This window comes from Alligator sinensis, unplaced genomic scaffold (genome assembly GCF_000455745.1).
Source record: "Alligator sinensis unplaced genomic scaffold, ASM45574v1 scaffold624_1, whole genome shotgun sequence".
NCBI lineage: Eukaryota > Metazoa > Chordata > Crocodylia > Alligatoridae > Alligator > Alligator sinensis.
The window spans coordinates 864,325-875,964 of record NW_005842021.1 but is presented as its reverse complement, the minus strand read 5'-3'; the positions used below and the strand labels follow the sequence as shown (position 1 = coordinate 875,964).

The 11,640-nt window shown below is 43.1% G+C and overlaps 1 long non-coding RNA gene across 2 annotated transcripts in view; it reads left to right on the top strand.

Annotated features, from left to right (window-relative positions):
* The window catches only part of LOC112550045, a 13,229-nt gene extending 6,429 nt beyond the window's left edge, over nucleotides 1-6,800 (top strand). Inside the window, exons 2-3 of one of the 2 annotated variants that reach the window (XR_003093706.1) lie at nucleotides 3,115-3,224; nucleotides 6,259-6,800. This is a non-coding gene — a long non-coding RNA (uncharacterized LOC112550045). Of the gene's footprint in view, nucleotides 1-3,114; nucleotides 3,225-3,349; nucleotides 3,874-6,258 lie in introns of those variants that run through there. The other variant, XR_003093705.1, reaches the window with a different exon arrangement.
* The last annotated feature ends 4,840 nt before the right edge of the window (nucleotides 6,801-11,640 follow it).

Genomic DNA, 11,640 nt, shown 5'->3' with positions numbered 1-11,640 from the left:
TTAAGATAAAATGGAAAGAGTGAGCATTTCATTTAAATAGCAAGTGAAATTCATCTTAAGGATTTCTTGTGGGGCTGAAGAGATAGGTCAGATTGGCATAGTCTGAATTCAGTCAATTCTCACTCAGTAGAGAAATTCAGTGGACAGAGCATAATGGAAAGCAGAGAGCATCTAATGAACTGGTATTCCATTACCTTAAGTGATTTATACTGGTGAGACCAAAGCAATAATGTAGCCAAAAATAAATAAAGCATGAGAATAAAAAATGAGAAAGATTGGTTGGAATGGCATTATTGTCTCATCAAAATACTGGTGTGGAAAAGAAGCTATTGAGTCAGATGCTTTGAAAAGTTTCTCCTTTCCTGGGAGTGTGTGTGAAGCTCACAGGCAGATAATTTGAATATGTTAAAAGAAATAATTTTAACTAACTTGAGCCTTCTAAGACTAGAGTCTGTTTGAAGCCCACTAAATTAATCCAAATTAAAGGGCTTTTGTGAGTTTCTAAAGCGCTCATATGTTTACTTTGGTTGTGGTCCAATATTCATATGGGTGGAGCAGCACTTTCTCCTTCCTTTCAACTGCCTCAAGATAAAGTGTATTCACCCATCTTAGTTAGGGTATGTATTTATAGGTACATATACACTATATATAGGAAATACCAAATATATATACAAAATATATTGTTCTGTACAGTTGTTTGTGTCTATACTGAGTCTTCCTGTAATGATACAAAGAACTTCTGTTTATCATCAAACATTTCATATATCCCATTACATGCGAAAGAATTATTATCTATCCTGTTGCAGTGCAACACTTTTTCCTATAATGGAATTTTACTCTGAAAATTTATTTTGGTATTAAAAGGTTCCACTTTATAATGTCTACAGTTCAATCAGTGATCTAAAAGGCACTTAAATGCTTTGAACAAGATACATAAAACGCTTTTATTGCAAAAGCTTTGCTGTATCTACCAATTTTACCATTGATCTCTTTCCATGTAAGGCAGTTCTGGAAGCTGCCCATGCTGTATAAAATCACATGGTAGCTTTTGATCTCCTGCTGGTGATTAAAGCACATTATGGAGGTTTGAAATTTTCTTGTGGCCATTAGCATACCTCTAAACAGTTCTCTATTAAATGGTACTGGTGTTCTTAGTACATGCTATTTAAATAAGAAACCAGGAATCTATAAACTTATTATTTGCTCTCCTTTGTAGCTCAGAGGATGCAGATCTCTTGAATGAAGTGAGTTTGGTCTTAGCAGTAAGCTTACTGATCTAATAGTGATCTCCCGAGGTAATGAGGTTTGAACAAAATGCAGTGAAAAATGAAAATGTATATTTTTTAACCCTCCTTTGATACAAGCAGGTATGACCCCACACTTTGTAAGACCTTATATAAATACAGTCATATCCTCACTCCTACAGCTGCTACATAAGGATTTCATCACAAGCTATCTGGGTATTGTCAGGCTTTGTTGTATGCATTTCATTCAGCAAACTGAAATTCATATAGTCTTATTCCTTCCCAGTTTTTAAATATACTGGGAAGAACTATAACTATTACCCCATATTTGTCATCTTTCCTAACAATCCCTTTGAGCAGACCTCTGCATTTGTTTCTATATATCTGCACTTTATTATGTTTTTAATATTCTGTATTATTACCTTGTCACTTTTAAAGTTACGTGAGCAGCCAAAGTGTGCCAGTACTGTACAGGTGCATAGGAAGACAGTTGCCACACAATAGTTTAAAACCTGAAAGAAATCAGATGAGTTCCAGGCCAGTTTGCTACCTTGCCCTTCCGTCTATGTATTGATTCTTCTTTACAATGCCCATACTCCCGCAGCAGGATACTGAATTATTTGTTCCCAGGAAACAGTGCCCTAGCAACCAAGTTTGGCACCCACGGCAAAGCCCACATCAGCAGCCTGCCCCTGCCCTGCACACAGATCTGGGGGGACATACACCCCTTCCCCCATGCTTGCCTGGAAGTGCACACAGTGGCAGGAGCTGCCTATAGTCAGAGGGAGAAATAATTAGTTGAGGGGGCTGAGTGCTCGCGCACATGCACGCACATGTGCCCCCACCCTCCCCAGCAGGTAAGTCTCTGGGGGGGAAGGGGTGAGGAAAGGGGAAAGGACCATGGGTGGGGGGAGGCAGATTGAAGCACCCGTGGTGAGAAAGAGTGGGGCAGGGGCATGGGGGGTTCCCGTCACTGCAGATCCCCAGGGCAGGCATGGGGGGCACATGCCCCCTGTATCTGTGCATGGAGAGGAGCTGGGCTGCCACTGTGGCCTGGGCTCTGCAGCCCACTGCTGCTCTGGTGTGCTGGGAGTGGCACAATGCCACATGCCTGCCACCACTGGCCTGTGCAATGCCGTGCCCCCTGCCTGTCTAGCAGCAGGACGCACATGGCATCACACAGCTCCAGAGGCAGTGGCAGCAGGGTGCAGAGCCCAGCCAGCAGCAGCACCCGCTTCCGCCCCACACACAGAGAAGGGGGCACATGCTCCCAAGACCTGCCCCGGGGTGCACAGTGGCAGGAGCTCCCCCGCATCCCTGGACAAGCCACCTGGGCTCTGATTGTTCCACCACCTAGTCCCTGCCTCTGCCCCACTCCCTTCTTCACTGCAGGGGCCTCAATCTGCGCCCCCTTCCCAGAATCAATTGCTACTTGCCTGCCATGCTGGGCAGCCAGCAATCCATGCTGGGCTGCGATCCTGACTGCATGCACACCCCTCCCCACCCCTGTTGCAGCTGCCCGGAGCCCATGGCCAGGCTGCCTTGCAGCCCTACCTACTGCCCTATATTTGGCAGGGCTGAGCCCTGTTAGCCCCGGCCTTCTGCCGCCCTCCCTCCCCCTGTCCCCGTGGCCCCCCAAACAAGCCACTCGTGTCTCCATCCTATGCCCTGCCCTGGCTGGGCTGTGCCTATTGGCGCCCCTTTGCTTCCGTCACCCCACTCGCCCTCTCCCTTGCTATGGCACTACAAAGAAATATAACACATCACAGCTTTTATCTAGTAGTTTGATAATTCTTGGATGAAAAGCAGAACTGAAGAATAGACAAATCTAATGTAAAAATAATGCATTTCTTTATTATTTCTGTCATAGTAACCTACTAAAAAGGAGCAAGGTGTTTCACAGACATACGGCACAATAGTCTGTACCCCAAAATGCTTTTCACAGAAAAAGAAAAACAGATGGAGAATAGGTGGAGAAAGGTATGCAATATATATGCAAAATACTATCAAATAACTAGAGCTGTTTGGTAAATTGGCTTCACCATGTAAACTTTCCAGTTGGGGAACAACATTAACCTCTATTTAACAAATTCCTTATATTACAGAAGATGGCGGAAACATCAATCTTAAATGGTAACATTTTAAGCTATTGCTATTGTAATCTCCACTTTCCTGACTACTGGGAATTTACTGTCTGGAGAGCAGCAACACTTCTTTGTTATGCTAATTTACACAAGATACCAGTAAATAAAATGAAGAGCATGTATAAAGACTGGTCCATCTGCCTGTCCATCCATTTCCACCCCCGCCCAGTCCCAGGTGGTATCTCTGTTCCAGAAAAGAAATTGAAAATTGTCCCACCACTAGATGTCTCATTGGTTATAATATACTGCAACCTGAGAGCAAGAAATGCTCAACAAAATTTAACAAAAATACAGTTAATTACCACTGACATTCTCTCGTTCGTTACACAAGCACACCCTGAGTTTAATCACATGCATTATTGTAATCAACCTGTCAATCACATTTTGAGATATTTCATTTTTGACATAATTACAGTAGAATCCCTACAGCCCATCTAGAACATGGGCATGGCAAGACTGATATTGTGTTACAAAATGCGATCTGAAAAAAAAAAAAAAAAAAAAAATCGATGCTTCTGCACAAAAATTAAAGAAACATTGTGAACCGCTAGTGCTTTTTGCCCTGCAAATACGTGCATAGGTAGACTGTCAAGAGTTAATAAAATTGCCTGCCCACTCACTGAAGAACATGTTTATTCCTGTCACTCTTTAAATGCCTAAACGTTGTCCATGTCAATTTTTTTTAAAGGCTACTGTGGCTATATTTTGTTCCATTGGCATTTTTTGTGTGGGGAATCTGCGTTAAAATACTGAGCTTAGAGCTTAGCAGGTGAAGGAAAGGTTTAGGGAACCAAACAGCATGGAAATGGCACACTAGGATGGGGCTAGCTCAAAAAGGGGACACTTCCAAAGTGGTCCTTACCATGGAAAAATAGAGAACTGTTGAAATAAACTGATCAGAGTTTGCAAATAGCTCACATTCCTGTTGAAGCACATCTGTAACACATACTGATCATGTTTTCAAAAACACCCATTTTTTTCTCTCAGGGGCATGGCTGACAGCATACTGTTTAAATTTTTAAACTTCAAAACACATGAACGTCCTCAAGGTAGGAGGCTCTTGATGGAGGATAGCCGTCTGTCAGCAATTAGACACTTTTCTTTTAACATAGAATTGGCACAGGTCAGCATGAATCAGATATAGAGTCTCTCACTTGCAGAACTCTAGTTCATATCTTAGCTAAGCTGTTAATTGTTACCATCTGATCACTATTTGGTGGCCTCTGTGAAATGAGTTTGTGGTCCCAGTCCAGTTTCTATATAGACAGATGTCCCCCTTCACAAAAACAACTGTCACAATTGGCATTAGTTGTCATGCTTGTTGGCAGCAATCAAGCCAGGGATTGATTGGACTGTAGAGTAAAGAACTCTTGTTCCTAAAAATTAGGTGGAGAAGCATTAGCATGAGATGGGGAAGTCTGCAGTGCCACTGACCATCCTTTGCTTTCTGTGAGAGGAGGAAGTTTCAGTTTGCAACTCTGTAGATCCCAACACCTTTCACAGTAACAACATATCTCATTTAAAAAAAAATCCTTTTGTCTAGATATCTCTAGAAGCACATTTCAAGAAAAACATTTGATCTAACTGTACCTGGATAACTTAACATAATGTATCTTTACATAATAGGCTCTCTCTTTAAATGCTTGCCTCTCCTTCTCCACATCCCCCCCCACCCCAACCTTTCAACTCTAAACTAACTCAGTGTTAGAAGGATACTGAATTGATACCCCTTGATTCATCTGTGGAACAGCCATGGAACACTGGAAGCATTTCTTATATTGTCCCATATCTTACCCCCAGAAATAGCATTCCCTGCAATAGCATTCCCTCTTCACGTCCATTCTGCCCTCAGGCTCTCAGCTGAGACTGCCAACATGTGGAGCCCCTTGGTGCCAATTGCAGTGGTAACTTTTATGATGTGGACATTTAGTTAGCTTTAACTAAAACTGATGCTAGTATAATTATTCAGAGAACTAATGTTTTATTTGGCTATTACCTCAGGTCCTTGGAGCCCCATTTGTAAGACCTGTTATTGCTAGTTGAGTTTCCATACCCTCATGCAGACATCTGTTGGAGGCACTGAATGAATTAATAGATGAGTAGCAATTTGGGAAGCATGGATCAGTCAACTTTGCTCTGTCAAAGTGCAACTAAACTCACTCTAAGCTCACAGAGATTCTAATAGCTTCTGCACTAGGAAATGAGTTGTTTAAGAGAGTGGGTGTCAAAACTTCATCTCCTACCCCCTGCCATCTTAAGTCTGTTACAAATAGCTCTGGTCCATGTTGTACAAGGACAAGAGTTCTGTACCCATTGTAACAAAAATGTATTCTCATTTCATGTAGAATGAGCACTCCAGCAAGTATTTTTACAATAGGTGTCAAGCTCTGTTAACTTAACCTACACTCATTTGAGGAGGGCCAGGAGGAAACAATATGGAGACCCTGTGTTAAAATGGCTAATATTCTTGGCAAAGGCAAAGTCTCTGAAGATATTAAAATGACCAGACCCACTGCAACAAAATAAATGACAATTGAGTTTAGCAGTTTTTAATCACACAGAATTGGCACTATACTAAAACTGTCCCGTAAACATTTTCCATTCTCCACGGAATACCGACATACCAAATTTAATATTCCTATCTGTGTTCTTTTACTTGCTAATAATCAAATTGCAGCCATCAACCTTTTCACTTAGAAATACTTGTTCCAAAAAGTAAGCACAGCCATTTGAAACAATTTTGTAGTGATCTTGGAATGGAATGTAAGCATTAAAATGTTGAATTGTAAGACTGCCACTTCGTAAACATATTATAATGTATATCGGTCTATTTTGGTGAACAGCAGAATAATAATGTACTTTAAAAACAGTTTGAAATGCATCTTCTAAGATGTAAAGCAGTGAAGATGACTAATATGAGAATATGGCATTTCACTGAAAACCTAATGAAGGCTTCTGAAAACTACAGTATCTCATCACCACGCTGACTACATTGACTGCATTATAGTCAATACCATATTGACTGCAAGAGTATAAAGTATTCCCTCTGTCCTGATGAAAGTAACTTAACTGGGCTTTCTGGCCCAAAATTGATGCATAAAAGAGTATATTTTTCCTGTTTCATGAATTTTGTATAACTTATTCTTGACAATTTCTGTAGTAATTACATCCTGTACCCTTGACCAATGTAAACTTTATTTTTGCTTCAGATTTTTAGGGCCTTTTGAGAATGATCATTAAAGTAATAGCAATATTTTTTTAATGTATAATTTATCAGCAGAGCCCCAAATTAATGCCTGCATTGCATGGGTTTCTAGCTCAAAAGACTCTAGAGGAAACAATTACTTTTAGAAAGATTAGATTACCTCACTTATCAGGTATGCTTAAATTAAAACATCCTATTTATTTAAAAGTTGAACACTTATTCTACACGTTTGGCGTTTACTTTACGTTTTTGTCAGGTTTGATTGCATGGGCAGTATTTTAATGACAAATGGCTCTGTTCTGTAGCTGCTTCTGGTATGGAACAAGCATGAAGCTAGCAGTAGCCCAGCATTTAGAGTGATCCTTTTGCCTGCATCCCAAGTCTTCCTCAATGTTTCACTTGAATGCTAACATTAGTTTTAGAGGATGTTAAAGATTTGTGATCCATATTCAGGGATCAGCCACTGCAATTCTTGCTCAAATGTGCATTTATACAGATGTTCTCAGTTCTTAGCCCCCTGCTTATTTTTAATGTGGACAGGATACTTTAGTACCCATCTAGTTTATTATCGTCCTACATGCAAAGGTAATACAAATAAACAACAGTATTGATTCATATCCCATTCTGCTAGGAGCTGTAGAAATGAAAGATTTGCCTCTGTACAGCATAAAGTAGCCCATGCTACCCTAAGCGCACTAGCAAGCAGTAGGACCTAGAAGCAGGCACTGCCCATGAGCTACTAAACTCTGCTGTTAAGAGCTAAACTAAGCTGTTTCTGGCTTCAGAGTTAATACAGGGAATCCCTGCATAGTGGTGCCTTGCAGCACATACACATACCAATGCAACAAAAAAGCCAGTAACAAAAAGCTTATAGTCTAAAGTTAATAGGTAAACTTTGATTGTACACTCAATTAAGGAACTATTTCCTGTTCCATAGTGATATATTTTGTTCTATGGATTAAGATTTTGCTTGAAAAGGACCCATTTTCAGTGCGGATTTAGGACCACCTAGGGAGGCATCCCAGAGTGGTAGTGCCTAATAAATGCTAAGGGACTCAAGCCAGGTTTTCTAGTAGAGATAAAGTGAGGGGATGGAAGCAAAGTGTGCAACTGGCTTACATACCTGTACAATTTTTAGTACCCCAGCTAGCTTCAGGGCAAGTTCACATACCTCTACTTGGCACTGCCATGTAGGCATACATGCTCTGAAATTAAGAATTCAGAACTGATTAAGATGATCCTGATGATTAATTTAACAGAGGTAAAAAACTAAGATGTCAGGGAACACTTTAACACTGATTTCTAACACTAAAAATAAATTCAGGATCAGTGTGCTAAGGCCTTTTGCCCTTACCCATACAGAGAAGGCAGCATATATGTATTCTAGCAGCTGTCTGAAAGAAAACAAGTGGGCTACTAAGAGGACAGACCTTGGGTAGAGAGAGAAAAATTGAATGTTATCTCTGGGACTAAGAGCGCCCCTGGAAAGTGGGTAAAACAGGAAGATGGTACCAGATCCAAAACAACAGAGCCACAGTCACCTGAAATAAAGCCTGACCAACAAGGTAGGTTTTTCCAGTCATTTTGGAGGATTGGACTGTGGCAAATAGGTAGAGAAGGTTATATCTATCACAAAGGTTTTGTACTGCTAGTGATTAAAGGTATAATTTAGAGATGTTCCCTAATTTAGAAGAGTTGAGAATTGGGAGATGGGCCCTCAGTTAAGGTATAGCTGTAAAGAGTTGGAGAGAGACTAATGGTCTACAGAGGCTACTGCTCCATGATAAAACTTTAGTTCTCCTACTGTCTTAATAGAACAACTACTACTATTTTATCATATAAACACTTACCAAACGTGGTGCAAGAAAAGGAATTGGAAGCAGGAAAGGTGGGTAGGTGATGCTTGCCAGTTCCAGAGAAAGAGGCACTTCTCAGCCAAATTCTCTATACATGAGCAAGGACCAGGCTACATATGCCAGCTGAGGCACCAGCAAGGCTTTAGTACATGATAGACATTGTGGTTCCTGCATGTGAGAAAGCCAAAAGGTTGAAGTCTGTAAAAATAAGATAGCAACACTAGCTAACCTATAGTACATTGTGCTTGCTGCCACACAACGTTACCAATCCACTTCAGTTTTGACTTGCAGTGGTCATGTTGCAATATTTCATTGCTTTCTCACTTCAGGACAGTGACTCAATCAAACTGACCTAGCTACTCCTGTAGTGGGATGAATTGTATAGATGTTTCATGTCATTGTGATAACATCCTCCATACCACAAAAGTTACAAAAGGAGACTGTATTTACAACATGGAACACTTGGGATAAATCTACATATGACAATGCAGTGCAAAAATACCCAAACTAATTCCAAATACCAGAATCAGCAGAGCCAGTCTCCATCTGAGCTACTATACTGGGGTGGGCAAAATAGCAGATCCAGACTGTGACCAGAATCCATTTCCCAGCAGCCCTGGTGGCCATGGTTCCTTCTGGCTGCCACTGCTGGACTCAGCCCCACTGCCTGGGCCCCTGGGCCCATCTGTACAACCAATGCCAGTGGTGGAACCCGTGCAAGCAGGGTATGTGGCCAGGGGTCTGGGACAGGGCCACAACTGAAAATAAGATAGGCAGGAAGGACCAAGGAGACCCTGGGATCTTGAGGTGATGACAACATGGGGTCAGGACAGAGCCTCAATGTACTCCCCACAAAACCCTGCCAGCAGAACTGGGGCTCTGCCCCAGCCCCACATTGTCATAGCCCTACGATCCCAGGTTCTGCATGGAGACTGGCTGGGAGCCATGCAGGCAGAGTAAGCGGCTGGGCAGGGAGCTGCATCTGGGTCTGAGGCCACGATCTTGGGGTGGTGACAGCACAGGGCCGGGGCCAGGGCTGAACTGTGATTTACTCCCTGCATGCCCCTGCCTGAAGAAACCATGCCGATCACAGGGGCATGTGGGTAGCAAATTGCAGCTTTTTCCGGGTCCTGGTCCCACACTGTCACCATCCCATGATCTTGGGGTTTCCCCAGCTCCACCTGCTCATCTCGCTCCTGGTCACAGCCCCATCCCAACCACCTAACTGTATGTCCTGTCCACATAGGTCCTGCCCCCATCAGTGGGTACAAGGCAGATGGGCCAGGGTGCTTTAGCAGTGGGGTTGGGTCCAGCAGCAGCAGCCAGAAGGAGCTGCTGCTGCCACCAGGGCTGCTGGGAAATGGAGTCTGCTGCAGTCCCAGTCTGGCCTGTGGGCCATATTTTGCCCACCCCTGTACTATGCCTTTCATCAGGGTAAATTAGCCTTCACAGGCCGTTAGGCTAAAATGACTTGACCCTTTCCAGTACCTGAGTTAGTCCATGTCTACATGGCCCTGTCTTGTACCATGTAGATATATCTTTAATGCATGGTATTTCCATCGTGTATTTGACAGGTGACTCCCAATTGAACATGACATCACTGAGGTTGAAAAAGGGATTGGGAAAGATAATTCTGAAAACCAGAGGGACTGAATGACTCAGGAGTTGGAAACAATATTTAGAGTTTCTCTTTCCTAGCGTAGCTTGGTAGCTGAATTCTAGATCATGTCAGTATTGATTAAAAGCTATTACTATCAGAGTAGTCTAAACACTCAGCTGCCACAAAAGCAGCCTAATTTCTAGCATAAAATTAAATGAATACGCCACAAAACCCCACCAGAACTGGCACCCTCTCTGTCAGGCAGAGAGCAAGGCATTACATCTTGTCTACACATGGATTCATTCTGAAACAGCTATTCTTGAATAATTCCTTACATGGATACTTATTCCACAATAGGCATTCCTTATTCCTGTTTTGCTTATCCTGTGGATACAACACTTCCTTACCTTGGAATAAGTGCGTGCCTGAATTCCTCTATAGATTCATAGATGTTAGGGTCGGAAGGGACCTCAATAGATCGAGTCCGACCCCCTGCATGGCAGGAGAGAGTGCTGGGTTTAGATGACCCCAGCTAGATGCCTATCTAACCTCCTCTTGAAGACCCCCAGGGTAGGGGAGAGCACCACCTCCCTTGGGAGCCCGTTCCAGACCTTGGCCACTCGAACTGTGAAGAAGTTCTTCCTAATGTCTAGTCTAAATCTGCTCTCTGCTAGCTTATGGCCATTATTTCTTGTGACCCCCAGGGGCGCCTTGGTGAGTAAAGCCTCACCAATTCCCTTCTGTGCCCCCATGATGAACTTATAGGCAGCCACAAGGTTGCCTCTCAACCTTCTCTTGCAGAGGCTGAAGAGGTCCAGGTGCCCTAGTCTCCCCTCATAGGGCTTGGCCTGCAACCCCTTAACCATACGAGTGGCCCTTCTCTGGACCCTCTCCAGGTTATCCACATCCCTCTTGAAGTGCGGCGCCCAAGACTGCATACAGTATTCCAACTGCGGTCTGACCAGCGCCCGATAGAGGGGAAGTGTCCCCTCCTTGGTGTCGTGAATCAGAGCAGCCACCGGCAGCTGCCTGACTCACACATCGGAGTGTTTAGGATTTAACCACCGGAATTAACCAGGCACAGACACGTGTAGGTTACAGGAGTTTGTTTACTTACGTCGCCTAGATAGTGATAGACGACACAGGTGAGCCTTTGTTCCGTTACAGCTTCGGTTACAGAGTTGAATATACGCATATAACTTCGGTTACAGAGTCGAGTACACACACGCAGTTAGGTTACAACGGGATAATGACGGACGTGGCGCCGGGAACGAACGGTCGAGCTTGCAAGACTTTCTACGTCAATAGTTTACGCTGACGGGGTGATTGATTGGGAATTGATCAATTTCCCAATTCTCTGGTGACAAGCACAGGTGTTTCCTGCGAGATCCTCAGAGCTCTCCGCCTTGGGCGGAAACCGTTAAACTATTTATAGGCAGAGGTGTTTTACAGGGATACCCAATGGTGAACCGTTATATGGAATCTTTAATTTTTGGCAGGTGGCAGCTCTTTGTCTCCTCAAGTTACAAGGTAGTGGGTTAGGTTTCTCTACCTGTTACGTGTGTGCTACGTGTGAGGAGCTTACGCTTAT